The following is a 9,436-nucleotide window of genomic DNA, read 5'->3' as shown; positions in this document are numbered from 1 at the left end:
CAAAAGAAATTGATTTAAAAGTGTTCTTTAGGGATAATATATTAATTTGGACATCAACTGCTTTTGTGGACTTTCTGGTGGCCTCTCAGTTGGGGCTAAATTGAGTTGTGTAATGAAAGAGAGAGAGAGAGGCTTGTGACAGCAATATGTATGGTGCCAAATAATGGCCTCCAGGGGCGAAAGCAAAATGAAAGACACCAAAAAATCCATCCTCCTTAACAAGAACCTCCTTTTTAGTTTTTTGGCGACTTTTATGTCATTAATAGTTTTCAAGAATATATTGACTTAGAAGACTAATATTGTGAGGTTTTCTGTTTTGAATTCAGCGTAGTGATTTGCAACTAAAGAAATGAGCAGGGAAACTGCCACTGGCTTTAAACTTGTTAGATGGCAAAGGTTAAATTAAAAGATTCATGCTGAAGGATAAAACATTCATGACTGACCATTACTGACGTAGAGCCCACAGGAAGGGCAGCAGTTTGCCAGCCCAGCCCTGTATTTTAATCCCCTGGAGGAGCTTTCAAAAACATCTGCAGCTTGGACCACATCATCCTCCAAAAGTTCTGGTTTTATTGGTCCCAGGTGTTCCAATGAGCAGAAATTGCCAAGAATTTACTATGCAGGAGGATAATCCCAACCACAAGAAAAACTACACATCATGTCCTGACCTTTCTCACCATAAACTTTATTTATTTATTTATACTTTTTGGCTGCATTGGGTCTTCATTGCACCCTGCGGGCTTCTCATTGCAGTGGCTTCTCTTGTTGCAGAGCACAGGCTCTAGGCACACGGGCTTCAGTAGTTGCAGCACACAAGCTCAGTAGTTGTGGCACACAGGCTCTAGGGTGCATGGGCTCTAGAGCACAGGCTTAGTGGTTGTGGAGTCTTCCCCGACCAGGGCTCAAACCTGTGTCCCCTCCATTGTCAGGCGGATTCTTAATCGCTGAGTGACCAGGGAAGTCCCTCACCATAAGCTTTAGAGTTAACTTTAAAGTGATGGTTCTTTAGGGAGGAGTTAGAGGAGGTTACTGTCCAACTATTTTGAACTGTTGCTACCCCGTCCTGCCTGTCCATTTCCTCGTCCTTTGCCTCATCTGACAGAGCCCACTGACCCCCCCACCCCCCCACCCCCACACACATAGATCCGTGAGCCACTGTGACGGACGGGAGGGTTTTATCCCTCGGAAACACCAGCATGGGAATAAAGAGTTGAGAACTATTGTGTTAGAAAATCATTTTTATTTTAAATAAAGAGGGTGGTGATTGACTACTGCAACAGAATTTTAAATTTTAATTGTAGGCAGAACACTTACAGGAGATCTACCCTCTAAACAGATTTCTCAAGTGCACAAGACAACATTGTTAATACAGACACCATGTTGTACAGCAGATCCCTAGAACTTCCTCACATGCATCACTGAGATTTCGACCCCGTGATTAACAACTCCCCATGTCCCCCCAGATCATCTTATTTTGGTCATCTGATATCTAAATCCCAGGTTTTTTGATCTCGAATGGTGGCATTTTCCCACTAAATATTGTAAAGATTTAATGTGGGTGTTATCATATGCTTGAGCTGTGGTGGCTTTTCTCTCCTCTCTGAAAAAAGACCAAGTGTTATGGCAACGTGACTAGTGTGGGGAGGACATGCCCAACCGTGGAGTCAGTAGTAACTCTTTTACTCTGTTAACCAGTTTTCATTTTATCTTGATTTGACAAGATAAACTGGTACAATTTGAAACTTGATACGAAACCTTAACAAAACTGAATTTCCTGCTGCCTTTGGAAGGAATCTGTAGGAGCGTTGGGCTGGTCTGGTGTCACAACGGGCATTAGCTGAGGGTTTGTTGGTGATGCTTCCCAGGCTTTCCTGCAAGACCAGACACAGCTGAGCTCTGAGGAGCTGGTACTAAAACAGGACAGACAGCAAGAGTGAAAGCAGTGTGTGAAGACCTCGTGGGAGTTTTAATTTGGGGATTAGAAACCCAGAATTTCTCTACCTGAATTGCCTCTCAGATTAGATTTGGTGAAGGGAATGTTTCACCAAAGCTGGATTTAAAAAATCTGTTGTGTTCAAAATTAATTCAAGTACGTAGTTCTTCTGAGATTAGGTTTTGCTGTCTCCTCACTGCTAGGTGGTGCTCTAGGACAGGAGTTCTGTTACCAAGCCTGGTGCTAAAAATTCTTTCCTTGAATTACTTTGTTTCACAGCACTGTAGAGTTTCAGTGTTGGAAATGGATGGATCTTGGAGCTCACTCATCCAACCTTTCTTTTTACATGAAAAAACAAGTAAAGTGACATAAGTCACTTTGGGAAGTAAAGGTCTTAGAGTAATTCTCCTAGGGTGCTCTTACCACACTTTAAACTTTCTTCTAATTTGCCCTTACCAGAAGCTGCCACAGAGCTCTCTCTTTACAGAACTTAGACTTTAACACTGTATCTCCATCTTTATTACATGAAGGTGGAGGGAAACACCAACATAATCCTATTTGGAAGCTACAAGTACTAATGCTACCTTGCTCCACTGAGAAAGTTCGAAGGAAAAAACAAGTCACCTTTCCATCTTAATTTTGAACTTTCCAAACAGATATGTTTTTACCTCTTATATAAATTTCTGTTGTAAAAAAAAAATGCAAAATTCTTATAATTTTAGCACATTTTGAATCTTGAAAAGGATTTTCTTATCCCAGGGCATTAAATTTTGTGTGCTTGTGTTTTCTCGGGGGAAGGTCTGTGGCTTCCTCAGAGCCTCAAGAATGATTAAGGATGCCTGCGGGAATTCTGCAACCTGTGTTAAGAGACTAGAGGAGATGGAGAACAACTGTTAACCCGTGTGACTTCACTCTCAGGTGAAGACAAGTAACTGCTATGGTGCAGAGCATGGGTTTGGCTCACAAGATCTTGAGTCAGTTACAATAACCGTCACTTCATAGGGCTTTGCACATCGCAAAGCAGCAGAGACAGCCACCATCAAAAGCTAATGAGTTTGAATTACATCAACACAAGGATAGTATATAAGTTTAGCACCCTGTTCACTTCCAGGCCGCACCGCATTTACAAAGAGGTAGACCAGCATTCCCAAGAGAATTGCTTGAATAATAAGAGCTTTATTGAGTTTATGTAATGTGTCACAACCTGCTTGTTACAGATTATCTGCTTTATACAGATGATCTCATTTAATCCTTTCAGCAACACTGTGGAGTAGGTACTATTATTACTTCTGTCTTACAGATAAGAAAACCAAGGCACAGAAAGGTTAAGTATCTTGTCCACACTGACAGAAATTACTATTGTGTCATAGTAATGCTAATATTAACTTGCTAAGTACTTATTATATGCTATACCTTCTATGTATTTTATTTAATTTTCACAGTATCCCTATTACTATTCCTGTTTTATAAGAGGAGAAACTTGAGGCTCAGAAAATTAATTTACCCAGTCACATCTAGTAAGTGGCAGGAACTAAACGTCTGACTCCTCCAAAGGGTTGTCTACATTGTCTCCCACCATGCTGCTTCTGTTCCCTCTTAAACCCACTCCAGGTCCACCCACACCACTGTATCGACAGTGCTCCTGTTGAGGTCTCCAGTGACCTCCACGTTGCTGAATCTAAGAGTCCGCCCTCAGTCCTCATCTTACCTGACCCATCAGTAGCAGCTGACACCCTTTCTCTCCTTCAGGACATCGCATTCTCTAGGGTTCCCTCCTCCTACTCTTTGGTTAATGGTTGGCATCTCCTTTCCTGGCTCCTCCTTCCTCCCCCTGACCTCTTAATGCTGGAGGGCATCAGGCTTCCCTTTCTTGGTGAGTTCTTCCTGTCCCATGGCTTTCGTTATCATCTGTATGCTCCCATGTATTTATCTCCAGCCCAGACCTCTCTCCTGAACTCTATACTCAAATGCCCACTTGACCTCTCCACCCAAACAACATCTGAAACTTAGCAGGTCCAAGATGGAACTCATGATCTTTGCCCCATCAGCAACCGAAACCACGCCACGTACAGAGTCTTCTGTAACCCACGTGATTGCAACTCCATCTAACTACTACGCAGGCCAAAATCCTGGGAGTTATCACCAACTCTTTTTCTCTCACATCCTGCACCCAAGTGGCCAGGAACTCCTACTGGTACTACCTTCAAAATGTACCTGGCATCCAATTCCTTCCCACCACCCCCACTCCTACCACCTGGTCTGAATCACAGTGTGTAGCCTGGGTAACTTCAGCAGCCTCATCAGGCTTCCCTGCTTCCTACATTGCTCTTTCACTCTGTTCTCCACAAAGCAGTCAGAGAGAAATTTTCAAACCGTAAGCTGGAAGGAATCTCTCCTCTGCTTGAGACCCTCCAAGGGCACCCAGTTTTACTGAGAGTCCTTACAGTGGCCCTCAAGTGGCATTGCCAGAGACAATGCAGGATGCCCAGTTAAATTTGGATTTCAGATAAACAGCAAAGAATTTTTTATTTTATTTTATTTTATTTTTGGCTGCATTAGGTCTTCATTGCTGCGTGTGGGCTTTCTCTAGTTGTGGCGAGTGGGGGCTGCTCTTTGTTATGGTGAGTGGGCTTCTCCTCGCGGTGGCTCCTCTTGTTGCAGAGCACGGGCTCTAGGCGCTCGAGCTTCAGTAGTTCTGGCATGTGGGTTCAGTAGTTGTGGTGCATGGGCTTAGTTGCTCCGTGGCATGTGGGATCTTCCCAGACCAGGGCTCGAACCCTTGTGCCCTACATTGGCAGGCAGATTCTTAACCACTGCACTACCAGGGAAGCCCCAGCAAATAATTTTTTAGCGTAAGTATATCTCATGCAATATTTGGGACATAGTTATACTTAAAAAATGTTCATTGTTTATCTGAAATTCAGATGTAACTGCAATCCATATTTTTATTTGCTAACTCTGCCAACCCTACCCACAAGGCCCTACCTGATGTGTGCCTCCCCCGTTACCTTCTGCCCTCATCCCCACAACCTCCCCCTTGCTCACTCCATTCCTCTCACACTGACCTTGCTTTCCTTGAGTAAAACAGGCAGCTCCCACCTTTGGCTTTGCCTTGGCTCTGCTCCTTCTAGTGTCTGCTCCTCCTCAGAAGAGGTCGTTTTGAAAATTCCTACTTGACCCCATTGCCCTGATCCCTCTTACCCTGCTCTGCTTTTTTCTATAACACCTAACTTCTAACATCTGTTATAACTTTTTATTGTGTATTGTCTTTCTCCAGCAACCAGAAAATGAACTTCACAAGTAGGTATTTTTGCCCATTTTGTTCATTATTATATCCTGAGAGGCTAAAACAATAGCACATAGGTACCTGATAAATATTTGTTGAATGAATGAATGATTTCGAAAGACGGTGCTCCTTTCCATTGTGTTACAGCCTCTTTTTTTCAACTTGTCTTATGAGAAATATTTGAAGAACCTGAGAGCGTGTAGTTTGGAGAGGAGATTATTGACCGAGATAGGGAGTGCATGTACATCCCAGCTGTGATGGTCCTTCTGTCCTGGGACATTCTGGGTCAAAGTGTGGGGCCTGTCCATGTCTCTCCGCCCAGGCGATTACCATGTCCTCATACCCTCAGCATCCTATTTAACAAAAAAGCTATTTATTTTCCATATGCCAGGCCCCATACCAAACTCCAAGGATATGAGAATAAACAAGATAATTCCTCCCTAGAAGGACCTTATAGTGGATTCAAGGTCCCTACCTGTCTGATAAAACGAACGGGAATTGGACCTGACTGGCCACATTTGCCCCCTTTCCAAAGAAAGCACCGCAGCTTCCAAACACCCTCTATATCCAATCACCTCCCCCCAGGTTTTTTCCTACTCTGGTAATCCCCAGAGAAAAACCAAAATGAATATTAAGCAGCAGCAGTGAGAAGAACATCTGCTCTAACCTCACTGTGACCCCGATGCACTGGGCAGAGATAAATTAGAGCAAGCGCAGGAAGCCCGTTGGCGTCAGTCTCAAATGACGCCAGCAGGAAGGTGGAGTGGGAGAGGGAGGATGCGTGCGTGCACACGTGGGCACCCAGAAGCAGATTTGCTGCTGAAAATCATTTCCTCCCAGAACATCCCTGGAGGAAAAAAAAAAATCATTACAACCGGGATAATACTGTTGACTCAATAACTTTGTATAAATTTTCAACCCACCTTAATTCTGCACTATCTTCCTAAATTACTGATTAGAGAAATCACCATCTTAATGTCCAATTGGTAACTAGAAAATTCTAGAGTCGTTTGCAGAAATGTAGTAGTAATGTGGCTAAAATGCATAAACTAGGAGATGGAGTAAGAAGTATCTTTGGGGGAGGATGGTTTTCTCTCCTCTCGTTCCCCCTTCATTCTAGGTGGACCTTCAGCTTGTACTGGTCACTCGGTGAGAGGGCTGTCATTTTCTAATTCAATGAAAATTTACTGTGGGCCTATTTGACACAGGCTGCGAAATTTCCTGTTTCCATGGTATTAAATTTACTAAAAAAGCTCATCCTTTACTAAAAGAAGACAGTTACCTAGTGCAACTGATCAGGAGGGGGAGGGAGGTGGGGTGGGTGGGAAGTAGGCCTTGGAATCAACTAAATGCCAGTAGCAAGAACTTGTTCTTTCTTCTTGTAAAAATTGACCAGATGCTAGCTGGAACTCAGGACACCCTAGATGACAGCCCAGGGGTCTAGAGGGAAATCCTAAACCTGCCAGGTCTTGTAAGGCAGAACTGGCTCAGCCAAATTGGCCAGGAGCCATACTGATCCGCAGCGTTCTTAGATTTTCACTTCCAGCTCTTCTCTCTCTGACCTTTGTTTGCTGTGCTCCTTGATGGGCCCTGCTCTGTCATCCCCCATTGCAGCACGTGCAGGCCCTGCTGGAAGGCACTGACCCTTGTTGCATATTTTAGAGGCAGGATTTAGCTATCCCGTTTAAAACTTTACCCATCACTCTCAGTGACTATCAGTGTCTTCTCGTGAAATCTAGTCCCCTAACTAAATCTTCCCTCTTTTTTTTAACGCTTGTACATATAAAGGGGAGAGAGTCTATGCTCTCTGCATATTTGCTTCAACAGCTTGAAGATTTTCCCATCAGTCTTTTATCTTTGGTTAACATAATGTTTTTCTTTTTCCTGGTAATAAGGTCCTAGGAGGAAGTTTTTTTTGTTTTTGTTTTGTTTTTTTAGGAGGAAGTATCTTAAACGTGTTTTGGCACTGGGCATTTATCCTTCCTATCACCTTGAGGAGGTGGGAATCTGGAATAAATAAGATTCAAATTTCAAAAATAATTTTTTAAATTAATAATTTTACTGGAAACAATTACGCCTTGAGCACCAAAGTAAGAGCACTGTTTTCAATCATTTTAGTAGATCATGTCCCAAGAACAAAATGCTCAGGGCAGGCCCAGCAGACTGTGCACAACCACTAGGAACATTCAGGCTGAATGTCCAGCACCATTACTTTCATTCTAAAGGTTAATAAAATTTCCACTGCTACAAAAATTGGGATCTGATAGGATCCACTTACAACTTTATCCCAAACCCCAATCTTCCTCCCAGGGAACTTAGCCATCTAGCAGGGAAATGTGATAAAACCAAGTCAAAAGGAATAGCTGATGACTCTAAGAGTTTAGATGACTTTTCTTGGAGTGCTTGTCTTTTGGAGAAGCAACAAATGAATCAAGAAAATGAGGCTTTAAATGTCTGGGACCAAATAGGCCCTTCTTAGCTGCTATGCCTCAAAATAATATGAGAGTTAACTACAATTCTGAGACTATGCCAAGAAGAAAACATTCCATTGACGCTCATCATAACTGAGACAACTTTGAGTTCTTAATTAGTCCTCCCCTTTTCCAGACAAATGCCAGTTCCTTTGTTTCTAATTCCTCCCATATGGCAACATGAATTGGTATTATTTTAGCTATAAAAAGATGTTAAATTTCATCATTTGTCCAAAAATGTGTGATTCGGTGACATACAAAATGAAAGATGGCTGTTAAAGATTTCTTCCAAGATGAGTAAGTCTCCAGCTCCCCCAACTCAAAGGATGCATTTTAAAATGAGGAATAGGTTCTAAGAGGAGACGCTAAAGTCAAGTGTGAATAAATGTGTAGACCACTGGTCCTGGATAGCTAAAGCTCAGCTTCTTCATTCAATCAACACAGATTTGCCAGGGACCTGCCACATGTCAAGCATTGTGCTAGATGCTAAAGACATCCCATCTTTAAGGATTCCACAGTTTGGTGAGAGGATGGGCAGGGTGGCGGGAACTTGCAGATAAGCAACCACTGTGGGCTTGATAAATGCTCTGTGGAGCATGTTTAGGGATCCTCCGAAGCAGAGGAGGCCTGACCCAGCCTAGGCCTGGAGAGCAGGATATATTGCAGGAGACTTCTCTGAAGTTGTTGCCTATGCTAGGTTTTGAATGTCATATCCCTGTCTCTAGTTTTAGTGCATAGAAGGTATTTTAAAACCACTGAAAAAGTATTTCAAAAGCACAAAAGAAAGAAAGGAAGTATGAGAGATAGACTCCAGTTGCAGGGGGAGAGGGGGTTTAAAAAATAAGTTTAAAGAAAATACCCAAAACCTCCATAAATATACATTTACAGAGAAGGTAAAAGATGATTTTATGAACTTTTATGTCAAGAGCATTTTCTCAAGAGCCTACCTAACTTTATTTGCACAACTGATCATGGCCCAAACATTTTATAAGTTTGTAAAATTTATAGGATGATTTTTTTTTTTTTTTGCCAATTTAAAGATAACTCCGAGGTTTATAGTTTATTGCCCTGTAGGACAGGGGTCCCCAAGCCCCTGGCCACGGACTGGTACTTGTCCTGGTCCACGGCCTGTTAGGAACCGGGTTACACAGCAGGAGGTAAGCAGTGGGCAAGCAAGCGAAGCTTTATCTGCCACTCCCCATCACTTCCCATCACTTGCATTACTGACTGAACCATACCCCGCCACCCCCACCCCCGACCCCCCAACCCCAGCCAGGTCTGTGGAAAAATTCTTTCACAAAAGTGGTCCCTGATGCCAAAAAGGTTGGAGACTGCTGCTGTAGGACATTAACCCATCTGAAACTAACTTAGTAAATTTATTTCACCATTCTTTTTTCTTTCCTTAATTAATTATAAAAATTCCAAGTTTTCACATTGCCTTTAAAAACAACTTTGCCATCCTGCTGGTTTCATCATTAGAGTTAATAAAACTTTGAAATGGGCTCACTATTTTTTGTTTAAAACTCAGGTTTGTAACATTTTGAGAATTGCCCTTTGATAGATGAGTATGGCCAGAAAACAAAACGCTCACTATAACAGCACGTACTGTTTGCAGAGTGCTTATTGAATAAAGGTTTTGAATTTAGTGATATTACCCAACCCTTATTAGCTACGTTCTCCTCTGTTTTTCCATCATAAGAAAAATAGAGATATTCAGTAATGATCTAGACTCAGAACTTTCATCTA

The sequence above is a fragment of the Hippopotamus amphibius genome, chromosome 3 (assembly GCF_030028045.1).
Source record: "Hippopotamus amphibius kiboko isolate mHipAmp2 chromosome 3, mHipAmp2.hap2, whole genome shotgun sequence".
In the NCBI taxonomy this organism is placed as follows: domain Eukaryota; kingdom Metazoa; phylum Chordata; class Mammalia; order Artiodactyla; family Hippopotamidae; genus Hippopotamus; species Hippopotamus amphibius.
The sequence above is the reverse complement of the archived record's forward strand: the minus strand, read 5'-3'. Positions refer to the sequence as shown.